The sequence below is a fragment of the Vulpes lagopus genome, chromosome 1 (genome assembly GCF_018345385.1).
Source record: "Vulpes lagopus strain Blue_001 chromosome 1, ASM1834538v1, whole genome shotgun sequence".
Lineage (NCBI taxonomy): Eukaryota > Metazoa > Chordata > Mammalia > Carnivora > Canidae > Vulpes > Vulpes lagopus.
This window is the reverse complement of record NC_054824.1, coordinates 113,522,548-113,541,419: the sequence shown is the minus strand read 5'-3', so window position 1 is coordinate 113,541,419 and position 18,872 is coordinate 113,522,548. Positions and strand designations below refer to the sequence as shown.

Here is an 18,872-nt window from a genome sequence, read left to right as displayed (position 1 = left end):
GAAACATCGGGGTGCAGGTGTCCCGACGTTTCATTGCATCTGAATCTTTGGGGTAAATCCCCAACAGTACAATTGCTGGGTCGTAGGGCAGGTCTATTTTTAACTCTTTGAGGAACCTCCACACAGTTTTCCAGAGTGGCTGCACCAGTTCACATTCCCACCAACAGTGTAAGAGGGTTCCCTTTTCTCCGCATCCTCTCCAACATTTGTTGTTTCCTGCCTTGTTAATGTTCCCCATTCTCACTGGTGTGAGGTGGTATCTCATTGTGGTTTTGATTTGTATTTCCCTGATGGCAAGTGATGCAGAGCATTTTCTCATGTGCATGTTGGCCATGTCCATGTCTTCCTCTGTGAGATTTCTCTTCATGTCTTTTGCCCATTTCATGATTGGATTGTTTGTTTCTTTGATGTTGAGTTTAATAAATTCTTTATAGATTTTGGAAACTAGCCCTTTATCTGATAGGTCATTTGCAAATATCTTCTCCCAATCTGTAGGTTCTCTTTTAGTTTTGTTGACTGTATCCTTTGCTGTGCAAAAGCTTCTTATCTTGATGAAGTCCCAATAGTTCATTTTTGCTTTTGTTTCTTCTGCCTTTGTGGATGTATCTTGCAAGAAGTTACTGTGGCCGAGTTCAAAGAGGGTGTTGCCTGTGTTCTCTTCTATGATTTTGATGGACTCTTGTCTCACATTTAGATCTCTCATCCATTTTGAGTTTATCTTTGTGTATGGTGAAAGAGAGTGGTCCAGTTTCATTCTTCTGCATGTGGATGTCCAATTTTCCCAGCACCATTTATTGAAGAGACTGTCTTTCTTCCAATGGATAGTCTTTCCTCCTTTATCGAATATTAGATGACCATAAAGTTCAGGATCCACTTCTGGGTTCTCTATTCTGTTCCATTGATCTATGTGTCTGTTTTTGTGCCAGTACCACACTGTCTTGATGACCACAGCTTTGTAGTACAACCTGAAATCTGGCATTGTGATGCCCCCAGCTATGGTTTTCTTTTTTAAAATTCCCCTGGCTATTCGGGGTCTTTTCTGATTCCACACAAATCTTAAAATAATTTGTTCTAACTCTCTGAAGAAAGTCCATGGTATTTTGATAGGGATTGCATTAAACGTATAAATTGCCCTGGGTAACATTGACATTTTTACAATATTAATTCTGCCAATCCATGAGCATGGAATATTTTTCCATCTCTTTGTGTCTTCCTCAATTTCTTTCAGAAGTGTTCTATAGTTTTTAGGGTATAGATCCTTTACCTCTTTGGTTAGGTTTATTCCTAGGTATCTTATGCTTTTGGGTGCCATTGTAAATAGGATTGACTCTTTAATTTCTCTTTCTTCAGGCTTATTGTTAGTGTATAGAAATGCCCCAATTCTGGGCATTGATTTTGTATACTGCCATGCTGCCAAATTGCTGTATGAGTTCCAGCAACCTTGGGGTGGAGGCTTTTGGGTTTTCTATGTAGAGTATCATGTCATCGGCGAAGAGGGAGAGTTTGACTTCTTCTTTGCCAATTTGAATGCCTTTAATGTCTTTTTGTTGTCTGATTGCTGAGGCGAGGACTTCCAGAACTATGTTGAACAGCAGTGGTGAGAGTGGACATCCCTGTCTTGTTCCTGATCTTAGGGGAAAGGCTCCCAGTGCTTCCCCATTGAGAATGATATTTGCTGTGGGCTTTTCGTAAATGGCCTTTAAGATGTCGAGGAAAGTTCCCTCTATCCCAACACTCTGAAGGGTTTTGATCAGGAATGGATGCTGTATTTTGTCAAATGCTTTCTCTGCATCTAATGAGAGGATCATATGGTTCTTGGTTTTTCTCTTGCTGATATGATGAATCACATTGATGGTTTTACGAGTGTTGAACCAGCCTTGTGTCCCAGGGATAAATCCTACTTGGTCATGGTGAATAATTTTCTTAATGTGTTGTTGGATCCTATTGGCTAGTATCTTGTTGAGAATTTTTGCATCCATGTTCATCAGGGATATTGGTCTGTAATTCTGCTTTTTGGTGGGGTCTTTGTCTGGTTTCGGAATTAAGGTGATGCTGGCCTCATAGAACGAATTTGGAAGTACTCCATCTCTTTCTATCTTTCCAAACAGCTTTAGTAGAATAGGTATGATTTCTTCTTTAAACGTTTGATAGAATTCCCCTGGGAAGCCATCTGGCCCTGGACTCTTGTGTCTTGGGAGGTTTTTGATGACTGCTTCAATTTCCTCCCTGGTTATTGGCCTGTTCAGGTTTTCTATTTCTTCCTGCTCCAGTTTTGGTAGTTTGTGGCTTTCCAGGAATGCGTCCATTTCTTCTAGATTTCCTAATTTATTGGCGTACAGCTGTTCATATGTTTTTAAAATCGTATTTCCTTGGTGTTGGTAGTGATCTCTCCTTTCTCATTCATGATTTTATTAATTTGAGTCTTCTCTCTCTTCTTTTTAATAAGGTTGGCTAATGGTTTATCTATCTTATTAATTCTTTCAAAGAACCAACTCCTGGTTCTGTTGATCTGTTCCACAGTTCTTTTGGTCTCGATATCATTGAGTTCTGCTCGAATTTTAATTAACTGTCTTCTTCTGCTGGGGGTGGGGTCTATTTGTTGCTTTTTCTCTAGTTCCTTTATGTGTAAGGTGAGCTTTTGAATTTGAGATCTTTCCAGTTTTTGAATGGATGCTTGTATTGCGATGTATTTCCCCCTCAGGACTGCTTTTGCTGCAACCCAAAGATTTTGACCGGTTGTATCTTCATTCTCATTAGTTTCCATGAATCTTTTTAATTCTTCCTTAATTTCCTGGTTGACCCTTTCATCTTTTAGCAGGATGGTCCTTAACCTCCACGTGTTTGAAGTCCTTCCAAACTTCTTGTTGTGATTTAGTTCTAATTTCAAGGCATTATGGTCTGAGAATATACAGGGGACTATCCCGATCTTTTGGTATCGGTTCAGACCCGATTTGTGACCCAGTATGTGGTCTATTCTGGAGAAAGTTCCATGTGCACTTGAGAAGAATGTGTATTCAGTTGCATTTGGATGTAAAGTTCTGTAGATATCTGTGAAATCCATCTGGTCCAGTGTATCATTTAAAGCTCTCGTTTCTTTGGAGATGTTGTGCTTAGAAGACCTATCTAGTATAGAAACAGCTAGATTGAAGTCACCAAGTATAAGTGTATTATTATCAAAGTATTTCTTCAGTTTGGTTATTAATTGGTTTAAATATTTGGCAGCTCCCACATTCGGGGCATATATATTGAGGATTGTTAAGTCCTCCTGTTGGATAGATCCTTTGAGTATGAGATAGTGTCCCTCTTCATCTCTCACTATAGTCTTCGGGGTAAATTTTAATTTATCTGATGTAAGGATGGCAACCCCTCCTTTCTTTTGAGGACCATTTGAATGGTAAATGGTTCTCCAACCTTTTATTTTCAGGTTGTAGGTGTCCTTCTGTCTAAAATGAGTCTCTTGTAGACAGCAAATAGATGGGTCCTGCTTTTTTATCCAGTCTGAAACCCTGCGCCTTTTGATGGGGTCATTAAGCCCGTTCACGTTCAGAGTTACTATTGATAGATATGAGTTTAGTGTCAACATATCTATTCAGTCCTTGTTTTTGTGGATTGTTCCACTGAACTTCTTCTTAAAGGGGAATTTTAAGAGTCCCCCTTAAAATTTCTTGCAGAGCTGGTTTGGAGGTTACATATTCTTTCAGTGCCTGCCTGTCTTGGAAGCTCTTTATCTCTCCTTCCATTTTGAATGAAAGCCTGCTGGATAAAGGATTCTTGGTTGCATGTTCTTTTCATTTAGGACCCTGAATATATCCTGCCAGCCCTTTCTGGCCTGCCAGGTCTCTGTGGAGAGGTCTGCTGTTACCCTAATATTCCTCCCCATAAAAGTCAGGGACTTTTTTTCTCTTGCTGCTTTAAGGATCTTCTCCTTATCTTTGGAATTTGCAAGCTTCACTATTAAATGTCGAGGTGTTGAACGGTTTTTGTTGATTTTAGGGGGGGATCTCTCTATTTCCTGGATCTGAATGCCTGTTTCCCTTTCCAGATTAGGAAAGTTTTCAGCTAGGATTTGTTCAAATACATATTCTGGCCCTCTGGCCCTTTCGGCGCCCTCGGGAACCCCAATTAAACGTAGGTTTTTCTTCCTCAGGCTGTCATTTATTTCCCTTAATCTATCCTCATGGTCTTTTAATTGCCTGTCTCTTTTTTCCTCAGTTTCCCTCTTTGCCATCAACTTGTCTTCTATGTCACTCACTCATTCTTCCACCTCGTCAAGCCTCGTCGTTAGGACTTCTAGCTTGGATTGCATCTCATTTAATTGATTTTTAATTTCTGCCTGATTGGATCTAAATTCTGCAGTCATGAAGTCTCTTGAGTCCTTTATGGTTTTTTCTAGAGCCACCAGTAGCTGTAAAATAGTGCTTCTGAATTGGCTTTCTGACATTGAATTGTAATCCATATTTTGTAACTCTGTGGGAGAGGGCTGTTTCTGATTCTTTTTTTTTGAGGTGAGGTTTTCCTTCTAGTCATTTTGCTCAGTGCAGAGTGGCCAAAAACAAGTTGTATTAGGAAAAGGAGAAAAAGAGAGCGAAGGAAAGAAAAGAGAAAAAGAAAAAAGAGAAAGAAGAAAAAAAAGGGGAAAAAGAGAAGAAAAAGAAAGAAAGGAGAAAAAAGAAATAAAAAGGGGGGTGGGGTGGGGGAAGCAATCAGAAATCAAGAAGAAAGAAAGAAAAAAGAAAGCACAAAACAAACAAACAAACAAACAAAAAAAAACACGGGGGAGTATCTTCCGATTCTGTATACTTTAAGTCCCTTGACTTCCCCTGGACCTGGTCCGTCTCGCTGGTCTTCTGGGGGAGGGGCCTGCTGTGCTGATTCTCAGGTGTTAGCACTTGGGGGAGCTGCTCTGCCCCTGCCTGGTGCAGGGCTCAGTGGGGGTTGTTCACCCCGCGGGAGGAAGCCACAGTGGCGGGGGCAGCTCTGGGACCCTGGAGTCAGCTCCCGCAGTAGCTCCGGGGCTCTCCGTCTGCAGGGCCTGGAGGCTCCCGGGCGGGGCCGCTGATCTGCTCAGTTCCAGGCAGGAGCGTCCTTGCTGTCCTGGGCTCTCCCGGCCTCTGCCTGTCCCGGGGGAGGCCGGATCCTGGGCTGTGTCCCGGCGCCCTGTGCTCCGGGGCCTGCGCTGTTGGATTCGCGCTCCCGCCCCGCAGCCCCCTCCGCGGAGCCGCCGCCCGAGCCCCTCTGAGCTGCTCCCGGAGCCGCGCCGCCCCCTCCGCGCGGAGCTTCTTCCTCCGCCCGAGCCGCCGCCGCTGAGCTGTTCCCGGAGCCCCGCAGCCCCCTCCGCGGAGCCGCCGCCCGAGCCCCTCCGAGCTGTTCCCGGAGCCGCGCCGCCCCCTCCACGGGGAGCTTTTTCCTCCGCCCGAGCCGCCGCCGCTGAGCTGTTCCCGGAGCCCCGCAGCCCCCTCCGTGGAGCCGCCGCCCGAGCCCCTCTGAGCTGCTCCCGGAGCCGCGCCGCCCCCTCCGCGGAGCCGCCGCCCGAGCCCCTCCGAGCTGTTCCCGGAGCCGCGCAGCCCCCTCCGCGGAGCTTCTTCCTCTGCGCGAGCCGCCGCCGCTGAGCTGTTCCCGGAGCCCCGCAGCCCCCTCCGTGGAGCCGCCGCCCGAGCCCCTCTGAGCTGCTCCCGGAGCCGCGCCGCCCCCTCCGCGGAGCCGCCGCCCGAGCCCCTCCGAGCTGTTCCCGGAGCCGCGCAGCCCCCTCCGCGGAGCTTCTTCCTCTGCGCGAGCCGCCGCCACTGAGCTGTTCCCGGAGCCGCGCAGCCCCCTCCGCGGAGCCGCCGCCCGAGCCCCTCCGAGCTGCTCCGGGCCCCGCCGAGCGCTGCAGCCCTTAGGGAGCTCGGCGCACTCTCCGGGGCGCAGTTCCTCTGTTAGTGTCCCAGGGAGCCTGAGGGCGTCCCCGCCTTTCTGGGGATCCTGCTCCAAGTCCCCGGGAGCCCCTTTCCGCGGGGAAGGTTGGTGCAGCTCCTGCTCCTCCGGGACGGGGCTCTCCTGTCCTGGGGACACTCGCCCCGGCCTCAGCCCGGCTCCTCGCGGGGCCCCTCCCCCTTGGAGGCCTTTTGTTCCTTTATTTCTTTTTCCCCGTCTTCCTACCTTGATAGAAGCGCGAACTCTTCTCACTGTAGCGTTTCAGCTGGTCTCTCTTTACATCTCAGGCCGAATTCGTAGATTTTCAGGATGATCACCATCCGGTTTTCTAGGTAATTTGTTGAGGACAGGTGACCTGGAGACCCTGCTCTGCCGCCATCTTGCCCCTCCAAAATGTATCTCTTCCTTTTTTTCTGTCTTCCTTTGTGATTTGATGATTCTTTTGTAGCGGTATACTTTGATTCCTTTCTCTTTATAGTTTATGTCTACTGCAGATTTTCTTTCTTTGGGATTACCATAAGGCTTACATAAAACATAGTTATATATTTTAAGCAGATAATAACTTAAATTCCATTGTACATAAAAACTCTATTCTTTTACTTCTCCCTTCTACTTTTTATGTTGATGTCACAATTTACATCTTTTTATATTGTGTATCCATAATGGATTACTCTAGCTATAGTTATTTTTTAACTGTTTCCTTTTTACCTTTTTTACTAGAGTTTTTTTTTTTTAATTTTTATTTATTTATGATAGTCACAGAGAGAGAGAGAGAGAGGCAGAGACACAGGCAGAGGGAGAAGCAGGCTCCATGCACTGGGAGCCCGACGTGGGATTCGATCCCGAGTCTCCAGGATCAAGTCCTGGGCCAAAGGCAGGCGCCAAACCGCTGCGCCACCCAGGGATCCCTTTTTTTTTTTTTTTTTAATTTTTATTTATTTATGATAGTCACAGAGAGAGAGAGAGAGAGAGAGAGAGAGAGAGGCAGAGACACAGGCAGAGGGAGACCTTTTTTACTAGAGTTAAAGTGACTGATATACCAACATTTTATAGTGTAAAAGTATTCTGAATTTCAACTTACACCTACTTTTACTAATAAGTTCAATAATTTCATGTTTTCACACTAATGCCAACATCAAAATGACACAGATGACAGAATTAGCTCACAAGAATTGTAAACCAGCCATAATAAAAAAAAAAACTTCAACAAATAATAATGAACATACTTGAAAGAAATGAAAAAATGGAAACAACCACTAATTCAGGATTTATGAGGAGAAAGAAAACAGGGAATTTATCACTGTGCTGTTACTCAGGTCTAGAGATCTCTAGATGGTCTGCCTCCTCCTCTGCACTTCATAGCCTTCATGTTTCTTTTATATATAATGTTCAGGTTTTAGTAGGAGTAATAGAGAAAAGTATGTCTGCTTCATCTTTCTGGATCCTAAGGATCCTTTTAATGTGAGGACACTTTTTTACAGGCTCCTCCTTTCTTTACTTCTCTTTTTAAGGGAATAATTTATCCCACTCATCTAAAGCACTTGAGGAATCCTACAGGGGCAAAAATGGCTTTAGAGACAAAACCAGACTGAGTTTCAATCCTCCTTCTACCACAGATTCTCACCCTCTATTGATCATGGTCTCCTCACATGTAACATGAAGAATCACATTCCACTCACTGTGTCAACGTAAAGGTTACACTGGATGCAGAGTGCTTTATAATAACTGGCTCATGTGAATTCAATGAAGGCTACTCCAACCTTAATTAATCCCTCTGTAATTCATATTACTGTTAGTTATAGGAATCCAATTTTCACATTGTAGATGAAGTTCAGAAAAAGAGAGGTATCATTTTTTTTCCTTCCTTCTACCTATTATAAATGTATGCTCTTAGACTCAAATTGAAATTCTTTTGCATACATTCAAGGACCCCCTTGATCTGGCTACCTTTCAAAACCATCTGTACTTTATCCATAAAACCTAAATTCTGGTCATATAATAAAAATTAATGCTTTCTAGATTAAACACAAAATTTCCAACTTTTATGAATATGTATTTTATTATACTGTTAATTGTGCATCTATCTATCTATCTATCTATCTATCTATCTATCATCTATCTATCTTTCTCTACTCTAAGCTTATTAAAATAAGAGGCCATAATTGCTCATATAAGTGTAAACTGAGTAAGACTGGGCTACCTTGTGCCACACCACCTTAGCAGCATATCAGGTACTAAAGAAATAATAGATACGCAGATATAAAATTTACATACATATAACTTATTTGTATGTATATATGGATGTCACTCCAATTGATGCCATGCAGGATTTCAAACATAAAACCCAGAGAAGAGACTCAACCATCTCAATCAGCACAGAATTTCAGTCCTTTATTCAGTGTCATCTAACTCAGCCCATCTTGGCTCTTCTCTTTCCAGGATCCCTATTTGGCTAACCCATACTGAATCTTCCCTCCTAAAAGCTGCCTCTGTTCTTAAGAAAACATTAAGCTAGCTTTTCTGGCATCTCTTCCCACTGCCCAGATGAAACAACAAAAGGCCCAACTGTAGAAGTGGAGAACCACCCCTGCTTGGAGAAGAATTTAGCCCTTATCACAACTAGCCTCCTGGGTTCCTAGTGTGGTTTTCAAAAAATTCACAAATTTGAAACTGGTAAAGGCAAGAGTACATGCCAAGAATAGGAACCCCACTGGTGGGCACAGAAATAGATAAAAATTAGATGCAATGTCCACTTATTTTTGTTTCATTAGAGATATGAACTTGGTCATTTCATTAACGTCTGTTCTAATACTAAAAAGTCAAATCTAACATATGACATTTACTTGGCATTCATTAGGAGATACCCTTTAGTTGAGTGTACAAAAGTGTTGTTTGAACTATTCTGGTATAGGTAATATTTTCACTAAACTATACAGGGAAGGAAAGATGCATCAAGAAGAAAGGTTAAAGTGGTGTGTGTGTGTGTGTGTGTGTGTGTGTGTACTACCTTTTCTCTAAATATTTTAGTGGAGGGTTACTAGAAACTTTCAAGGTATAAATTATTCTCAAGGAATGTGACAGTATGTATACTAAACAGCACACTAATGGCATTTAAAATTTTATGCGAAAACCAGCTTAATATACTAAGAAAGTAATTTGTATAATCTATGCACGGAGAAGATGTGAATAGAATCTACAGCTTAAAAATTTCAAACAGAATGCTATTTACATGGTTAACATTAAGCAATAAATTAAGTACAAGTCATTAAGACGCTACATTAATTCAATCAAAACAATTACAGTAATAAGTCTGTGTTTCTATTATTACAAAGAACATTTTTATTACTATATTTTAGTTGTTTTCATCTTTTTAAGTTTAATATTTTGGCCAAGTGGTATGAACATCTCAAGGTTACTTTTTATAGCTTCTTAAGTTGTCAAAGTGCATTTTCAATTAGCATTTTCTAATTTGAAATAATTTAATTTCTGTAAAGGTCTTTAAAATACTTTAAAGACTTATATTTTCTATAACTATGCATTGTTTTAAGACAAAATTTCACTGAGAAGGGCATCGGTAGAATATTTCAAGGACAATTTTTTAAAATTCTCCATAAATTAAAGGTATACATTTTGGCTATGAATCATAATGAAATAATCCCATCTTTTGGATGGCTTTAAATTTAATATATTTAAGTAAAATTGTAAAAAGTGATTTGGATATACATGGAGATGTGTTTGTATCTCTCTCTGTGTGTATATATATATATTCATTTATTTATTAAAGATTTTATTTATTTATTCATGAGAGACACACAGAAAGAGGCAGAGACACAGGCAGAGGAAAAAGCAGGCTCCATGCAGGGAACCCGATGTGGGACTCAATCCCAGGTCTTCAGGATCATGCCCTGAGCCCAAGGCAGACACTCAACCGATGAGCCACCCAGGTGTCTCTCTCTCTCTCTCTCTCTCTCTCTCTCTATATATATATATATATATATATATATATATACACACACACACACACACATACACACTCACAATATATACATACACACTCACAAGCATCTAACCCTTGTGTTAAATACTAATATTGACCCAATGTCAAACAGGGCATTGAAATGTTTTGAGATATTCTTTCTCAAGATGATAAATTCACCATCAACTTGACAAACCTATAAGCTAAGATTAGGAGTGCAGCCTGTGTGATGGAAAAAGCAAAACCAAACCAACCCACGTCAGAGAACAAGGCATCCTTTAGCCACCTGAGCGAAGGAGTTCCAAACACTAACAGATAAAAGAGAATTTACAGAAGTCCTGCTGCTTTTCTCTCCCCTGTAAGCAATGCATTAAAGAGTCTTTTGGAGTACTACAAAGGCATACATTTTGGATCTCTATTTAAGAAGTGACCTTTTATCATTCTACAGTCTACAAATAAAAACTCATCTGTAAGTTCAAATATGCACAGGCAGGCTCCATATTAAAGAATTTGATGGCCAATTCTCTTCCCTCTAAATTAGTTAATACACCAAAGGCAAATGTGTACTATAATTTAGTGTGTGTAAAGCAATATCGTCCTAATTAGAAATAAGACCTAACATTAGAATTAGAAATATTTCATTAAATCTTGAAGGCAGCTGCTTAAAAAAGTTTTTTAAAAAAAATAAAATAATCCTGAGATATTAAAAATTGGGGTGTCATTGTAACCCTTGTTAAAAATAAATGTCTGCTTCCAAGAAAATATGATCAATACTACTTTTGCTACCATAAACTGTTCTAAAATATTGTTCAAGTAATTTTACTATTTGTTATTGAGAACCAACACATAAAATTTTTTCTAAAAGATGATCAGGTTAATCTAAAATATATAAATGGATGTTTTTATTTCTACTAAATTTAGGTAGTAAAGAGTCTTCAAAAATTTAAGGAAAGAAACCACCAAAACACAACTTGATTAGTCTAATATTCATAATAGGTTATACTTCTATCTATAGTTTTCACTCTGCACTATACTTCGATTTAAGCTCTCTTTATATGTTAATTCATTCAATCCTCATAGTACCCCTCTTACATATGCTTTTTATAGACAAACAAACTGAGGCACAGAGAGCTTGTCATTCAAGGCCACATAGCTGAGAAGTTGCAGATAAGGGACTGAAACCCAGGAAACCTGGTGCCAAGATTCAGACTTTTAACTATGCCAAACTGCCTCTGGCATTAGATCTTCCTCTGAATGTATTAGAGAAAATAGAAATTTTGGAACATCTGGAAAAATGCCTTGCACATACTAGGTGCTTTGCCAAAAAGATATTGATATATTAATATATTTATGTAACATCTTTGGCATTGTTGATTATGTAGGGAGAGCAAGTGGGGAAATTAGACTACTTTAAGAATTTAGGCTGTTTAGTGTTTTTTTAAATTTCATTCTGAAATTTACTGAGTTGCCACAAGAATAGAACATGTGCTAAAGAAGGGATTCTTTAGAAACAAAGGCACATTCCCTGCATGGAATGAAATGTAATGTGAAGAGCCAAGCCAGCCATCTGGATAATTTTTTATTGGGACAAGCTGTAATTTATAAAACTGTGAGAAAGGAGAAGAAAATAGAGAAGAGATAGCCTTGATTTTCTGCCAGAAAAAGACTTTAAAGCTCTGTCCCTAGCATGTTTTTAAATGAGAATTTCAATACTTCACATCCACATACATCTTCACTCAGGTTGCATGGCCAATTACAACATCCTACCTAATACAGCTACACGAGCACCCCAACAGTATCCTGTTTCAGTGGAGGTAGGAGGAGAAGACAAAGTAGCTGTTATTTCATTTCATCCACAGATATTTACTGAATACCACTGTATGTGCAGCACTATACTAGGCATTTTGGTAACCCAAGTATGGCAAAGATCCTACACCTCAAGGGTCAGAAAACAAACAAAAACCTAAAGGGCAAAAGAAGCATTTGTTGTGGTTTATTGTTTCTATGGATAGGATATGTTTAATAATGAATGATATAATGATAACAATAGGAATATGTACTTAATATTTCATTTACAACAAGACATTATGATAAGTGCATACCACATCATATGCAGTATTTCATTAATAAATAAAGTCTAGGAAGGGATTGTTTTCATGAAATTGTTTTCCTTGTCACTGCTGTTGGGTTAAATTAGGACCGGGGAAAGCACATGGGCAGGTTCTTGAAAAAGGACTGATTTAGTTAGTCCCAAGGCTGGAGACAGAGATGCAAAATTGGGTGAAGAGTCCCAGTGGGCCAGGGAAGAGGGCTATGGATGACACTGGTTCACCATATGGGGACCTTGAATGCCTGGCAGAGAGTTTCTAGTGGTCAGAGATGCAGTATTATGAATTGGGAAAGCTGGTGCTCAAAGCTCAGGACAGTCATTCTAGGGGCTCTGGCCCATATGACTAGCCTGAGGCAAGCGGGGACAGAATCTGAACAGCAGCTGTGAGGGTCTGCAAAGAGCTGCAGGACCAGAAGGGGAAGGTGGTTCTGACACATATTGCAGAAAAACAATCGGTGAGGCTTAGCAAATCTGGGAGTTGCTAAAGAAAACGCTGACATATATAACCTTGTGAGTGTGATAACAGAGGTGGGTGAGGCACTGTCGCTGATTTAGGGGGTGAGACAATGTTCTTTGTCTCTAACATTTTAAACTGGAGGACTGACAAGAGAATTCTGGACTTCTCTTGCAAGTGGTTAGGACAGACAACCATGCAAAATGAGAAATTGGACAGGAAGACAACGTTTGGGGCACTGCCAGCAGACACCTGTGACTGCAGAGAGGACGACGCGTTCTCCAAGTTCCAGCCTGAGCACGGGCTGGCTGTTTCTCTCATTTCATAATTTGTACTACTTAATGTTGCTGAAAATCTCCAAAGGTTTTGTCTATTCTGCACACTTCACCTTGTATACTTGCCTGGCTGTCAAATTCTTTCGAATCACTGAATTAACCGCTGAGTCACCTACATCATCTTGTGAAACGACGATGGGCAGGACATGGTGTCAACAGGTTTCTCCCACCCCCCGCTTCCCTCCCCACACAATCCTGGCCCTTGCTTCTCTTCTGCTTTGAGCAAGTAGACTCTCTGCCTTCTTCACTGCCTCTTGCTATGCCGAGACACAACCGGGCACCACGTGTGGTCTCTGGGAACATAATTCAGAACAGATTAAAATGGAACAAGGAGATGTGCTTTAGTGCTAAAGAGCATTCTTCAGATGGGAAAGCCATCACTGCTATGGCTGGTGGAAGATCCAAGGAGGTGGGACTAGGGTGTGGCACAGAGGGTAAATGATATTTGAAAAGAAAAAGTTTTCTTTTGTTTTTAATCTTGTCTATTGCCGTCTCTTCAAAACTTGCCTGCACAAGAACAGCCTTACTAGAAGTGTTCCAGTTGTACACTTTTGTTAGCACATTTGTCTAGATAAGCAGGCATTTCAAGCTCTCTAGATATGTTAGTTTCGCAATCTGAGAAATCTGAAATGAGCTCCAGTTTGCAGGAGCGCAGACTATTCAGGTCCATAGACTGCTCTCGGTGTGATTTTACAGAACTGGATTTCACACCTAGTCACTGGGAATCCACTGAGAATTAATGGAAGCAGAGTCCTTCTCAGGGTAAATGGGCTTGTCCAGAATGTGGGAGCACAGCAGTAGTGGTCTCACCTCCTTCTTCCCAGCCTTCTGAGGAACAGCCCCTGCCCATTTGGGTACCTGCAGGCTTTCAGGGTGCTGGGAGTCTGTACAGATGTGTGTTTGTGGAGACTTCAACATGGTTGTGTTCTGGGGGAGGGAAGGTAGCAGAGGTAGAACAACATTTCTTTTTCACCTAAAACGCGAACTCTTCTCAATAGTAGTCTACTTTGGCTTCTCTCTGATAAATGGTCAATTTCTTTGTAGATCAGTGGTGGGCCACTTTTTTAAAGCAATGCTTGACACAAATGTGAAATTAACCCATGACTCCATCCTGGCAGTGGCTGTTCCTTGTTTGTAAGTTTCTTTGGGCCTTCCAAGTACTCTACATGTTCACTTTGTCAGATTTACAAAATTGCTTAAGTCTCTATTGACTCATTAAATTTTATAAGTTTGACGGAGAATTACTGATAAGTGTTCTGATTCTTTATAGACTTTAATTTCAGTCCCATGCTTCCTATCTATGCTTCTGCAAGGTTTCCTTATCTTTTTAAGACCATGAAAATTACTTGGGAATTTTATTACCTTAGGACCTGAGCAGAGTCTTATTTGTTCTCATTTTAGCTTTCACTCTATACTGAAGTTTGCATTTTTAAAAAATCATAAAAAATTATAATATATAATTTAGAAGTATAGTATAACATCCTATCCTAGCATAGGATGTTAATAGAAGAAAAAGTGTTCCTCTATCCTACTGCAAACCATCAACATTTTACTCTATTTCCTTCTGTTTTTCCATTCTGTACCATGTGTGCAGGCATTATCTAAGTGTGTCCACATATGGAGATGGGTTTATTCATTGTCAGAATCACTGTCACGAGGGTTGCATTTGCCGCTTCTAGGTTAATAAACTCCAAATTTTCCAGAGGCACCTCTGTGGGTGATAGGCTCTGTCTATGGATGGCCCTGCTTTCTTGCTGGCTCGAGTGCCCCTCCTCCAGGCTTCACTCCCTCAGGTGAGCTCTTCACTCTGTAGGACCTTTCCGAATGTTTCATCAATATTACCCCAGAGCTTATTTGGGGTCCAAATCCTTTTGAAAATCTGCTGAACATCATGGATTTCCTGGCTGACAAGTGCACATGTGCAAATACACACAAAATGTGGCATATACTTTTACTGACTTCACAGCCCTCCTGGAAGCCCTCTGTGCACCCCAGAAAATGCCCAGGCCAGTGAGGGTCTGAACACACAGAAGGTGTCCAACAACTACAGTTCTCCTGACCTTTTCATTTTCTTTAAACCTGAGAGAGATTTTCATTACTCTTTCATACTTACCTGTGGTCTCTTTCTAATACTTTATTTTCTCTTTAAATAAAAAGAAAAAGAGAAGAAAAGCAGAAGGCCAGGGCGCTTTCCTGGCACTGAGTCTCCTGTCACCCCACAGGCACCACTGCCAACAGACTCTGTATCTGGAACAAGGGCGGGCCTCAGGAGATTTGCACACTCAGAGTGAAGGGAGGCGTGACCCTGATAGGCATCAAGCTGCAGAGCTAGGGACATATCTTATAGTGAGTATTTACTATGTCGGAAGAGATCATTTGAAATTAATACGGTTAAGTACAATTGCTCAATATTCAACCAAGGGATTTGCAGACTGCAGTGGCTCCGTTTCCTGTGGGAAAGACCTCTGTCAAGTTTCAAAATTTAATCTTCAAGTAATAGAACAAATAAATGTTACAGTTAAACATTATATTTGAAATGTCATCTCAGTACATTTAGATGAGTCAGTTTTTGCACACACATTGTGTTCTGCTTTTGTGTCTCTTTCTCTCCCCTGTGTCTTCAGGGTGTGTGTGTGTGAGAGAGAGAGATAGAGAGAGAGAGAGAGCAAGTGAGTGCACAGTAAATGACAGCAGCCCAACTGCATCAGCAGCTTGTCTGTGGCTATTATTTTGGAGAATGACAGAAGGACGGGATGCAGGTGAGTGCAGTGCAGTGTTGTCACAGCATGTGAGCTTGTAAGGGAGGAACTTCACAGGAATGACATGCCAAAAGAAGGAGAAGAAGAAAGTGCTGGAAGCTGAGTTCTTATTTTCTGTGTTTGCTCGTGTTGCTCTCCAGTAGCTCTTAGACCTTTAGGCTCATGGCTCTCTTTTACTCCAGCCCTTTGCCCTTCACCCTCACCTCTCCCCTCACTCTCCCTCCCTCCTTCCTTGGCAATGAGCAGTAACCAGACTCAGAGGAGTGTTTCCTATTTGCAAGGAAAAGAAAGAGAACCTAAGAAGAGAAGTAATCAGGGAGAAGAGAACGAGGAGAAGAGAGTGCAACAAGATGGAGATGGGAAGTATAAGAGAAAGAAGAGCAAAATAGCACTGCACAAAGGAGTGAACACTAGGACAGTGCAAATGGATAAAGGTTTCTTAAGGGGCCAAAAAGTGTTCCGAGATTGATAGTGGAGATGGTTGTGTGACTGTGAATTCACTAAAAACCAATGAATTAGGAACCTCTGGATAGCTCAGTCAGTGAAATGTTTGCTTTTGGCTCAGGTCAGGATCCCAGGGTCCTGGGATGGAGCCTCACGTTGGGCTCGCTGCTCAGTGGGGAGATTGCTTCTCCCTTTGTTTCTGCCTGACAATCCCCCTGTTCATGCTCTGTCAAATAAATAAATTAAAATCTAAAAAACAAAAACAAAAAAAAAACCCAAAAAACCCAAAACAAAAAACAATGAATTTTACCCTTAATGGGTGAATTGCATGGTATGTGAATTATGTCTTAACAAAGCTGTTATAGTTGCAAAAAGTGACGTAGGATTTGAAAAATTACATATTAATGATTCAGAGCACGCCAGCCCCTCAGCCAACTTCACCCACAGCAGAGCTGCTCTGCTAAGAGCCCTACTTCAGGCCACAAGGTCACTGACATATCCAGACTCCCTGGCAGGTGGCCTTTCCTTGCCACTAGAAATCTGTCAGATGAAGTTGAAATGCAGGAGAAAGAGATGCAGAAGACAAGAAGCAGCCTGCTGCAGGGCCACCTGACTGTTTCTCTGGAGTTTGAAGTGATGAGCATCAGTCCTTTTTTTTGAGTTCCTGAACACATTTTTAATTAGGGAAAACCGACAGTTAGCTAGTGGAGATGCCCACTTGTTTATCAATGTTAGAACCCAAATTCTTAACCTCGTGTCACTGTAAAAACAAACCTGTCTTATCTCTAAAATAATAATATAAACTTCTAAATCCTTTTTTAAAAAGGGACTGATCCTAATCCTAAATTCTTCGATAAACAAGGATCCTCTCTTTTCTCTGTAGTTAGTGTACTTCCAATAAAATCCTTCTCTTTTTTTTGCTTTGGCACTTCTCATTTACTAGACCAGAAAAATGCACAACCATGTCTTTCGAAGTATTTACACTGAATGTAGCACATTCTATAGCCTGTTAGTGAAGTTTGTAGACAGTATACACATTCTTGGTCTGCTTAAATCCTGTCTCAGTCTTAGGCCACAGAGACAGAGGTGCTGAGTAATAACTCACCTTCCCGCATGCAAGGGGTGGCCATATTTTGGAATCTCTACTCCTTAGAGATTTCTGAATCAAATTGATAAAACAATTTTGTTCTGAATCTTGAGCCGTACTTAAAATATAGTAAGAATGTAAGTTACATTTAAAATACGGCCAGTATACGTTCTCATTATTTAGAAACTTAAGAATAGTGTGTCTGGGAAGTCAGAGATGTATTTACAGAAAAAAGTTGATTTCTGGAGAGGAAATCTCTTCTCAATGGAAGTCAAATTTAAATTAATGAGAAGTAATCTTTAAGATGCATGATTGATAAAAATAGATTCTTTCTGGATCTTAGTACATTTGTGAATAATCAAGTTATGTAGCAAATTAGCGGGAGAAATTGCCTCTACATGTCTGGGAATGCACATAGTAAATGATGAGTTTTTCCATTAGTGTTAATGAACTGTGCCTGGTTAACTCCCCAGCACATCAGAAGAACAGAGCCCAAATCATCTATCTTTCATATTTAATTCAATTTGTTTGTATATTGCATCTTTCATTCAATGTTTCCCAAAAAGCAATTTCAGGAAAGATAAGATGATAAGAAAATACCTTATAGAGTTGTATATATTGATATCAAAACAAAGAAAATGGAAAAGAGTCTTTGGAGAACTAAAAATTGCTCTCTTGTGTTTTGCGCATGTCTGAGTGTTATCTGATTAGTATTGGTGACTAACATATTCATACAGTAAAGTGGGAATTCCTTCCTCTGCTTTCAGAAACTGTGAGAGAGAAGAACAAAGCCTCAAAAAAGAAAGCATATTAAAAATAGTTCAAAAAACATACCGTATAACCACAAAACTGATCAAGCTTTGTTGCATTTAAAGCAAAACTATGACACATATATAATTGGAGGAATGTGTGAAAAAAAATGAAAAACAAGAAATAGCAACTTGAATTTATACAACACTTCACTTCCGATATGCTGAAAGAATTACGAATAAGTATTTGATAGTGACTCTCATAGGCTCCTCGGAGTCCTGTAATTGCTATTTTTTCTTTTCTTTATTTGGTAAATATACATAATAGGACCAGATAAGGAGTTTTCAAAGATATTCACTGATTGACCTGTTTCAAGAGAACTAGACCACTACCTTCCTCTGCTTCACTCCTGGGACATGCCCTATGAATAATGGACAACTCAAAGACAATTTGATTTCACAGTCATAATTATTTTTTCAAAAGCTGTATATTTAAATCCCAGATAATAATAAACTTGAAACAAAGTGCTTTAAGTTGCTCCAGTGTACTTATACCAAGTATAAGTGGCCGGAGGAACCGGCCACATGGAACTCATTGTCATCATCTCTGCAATATCCATGGAGTATCTACTCACAGATTAAAACCAAACTCAAATGTGAATTCCTTCCTCCCTTTGTTCTCTTTTCCTTCTATCTAAAAATACTGAGCACCTACCATGTGCCATAAAGTGTCCTAGGTGGACATACCACACACACACACACACACACACACACACACAGATTTCCAATGAAGGCAAATAAAGGACAGAGGTAACTGGAAGGAGCTGAAAATATGAGCCAGCACCACCCCCACCCTGTTAAGAAACTTCCTTTCCTTCCCCACCTTCTCCACACACTACACTGGCTGACCACTCATATCACGGTGTGAGCATCACTTCTTCTGGGAAGTTTTGTGACTGATCTGCTGCAAATTAATGTACCCTCCACTGAAACCCTAAATACTTATCTGTTCTTATTATGCAATACTTGTCATTTTCTATTTCGT

At 40.9% G+C, this 18,872-nt stretch overlaps 1 protein-coding gene across 6 annotated transcripts in view; it reads right to left on the bottom strand.

Moving 5' to 3' along the window:
• The window catches only part of L3MBTL4 (L3MBTL histone methyl-lysine binding protein 4), a 459,873-nt gene that overhangs the window by 140,556 nt on the left and 300,445 nt on the right, over nt 1-18,872 (bottom strand). The window lies entirely within an intron of this gene.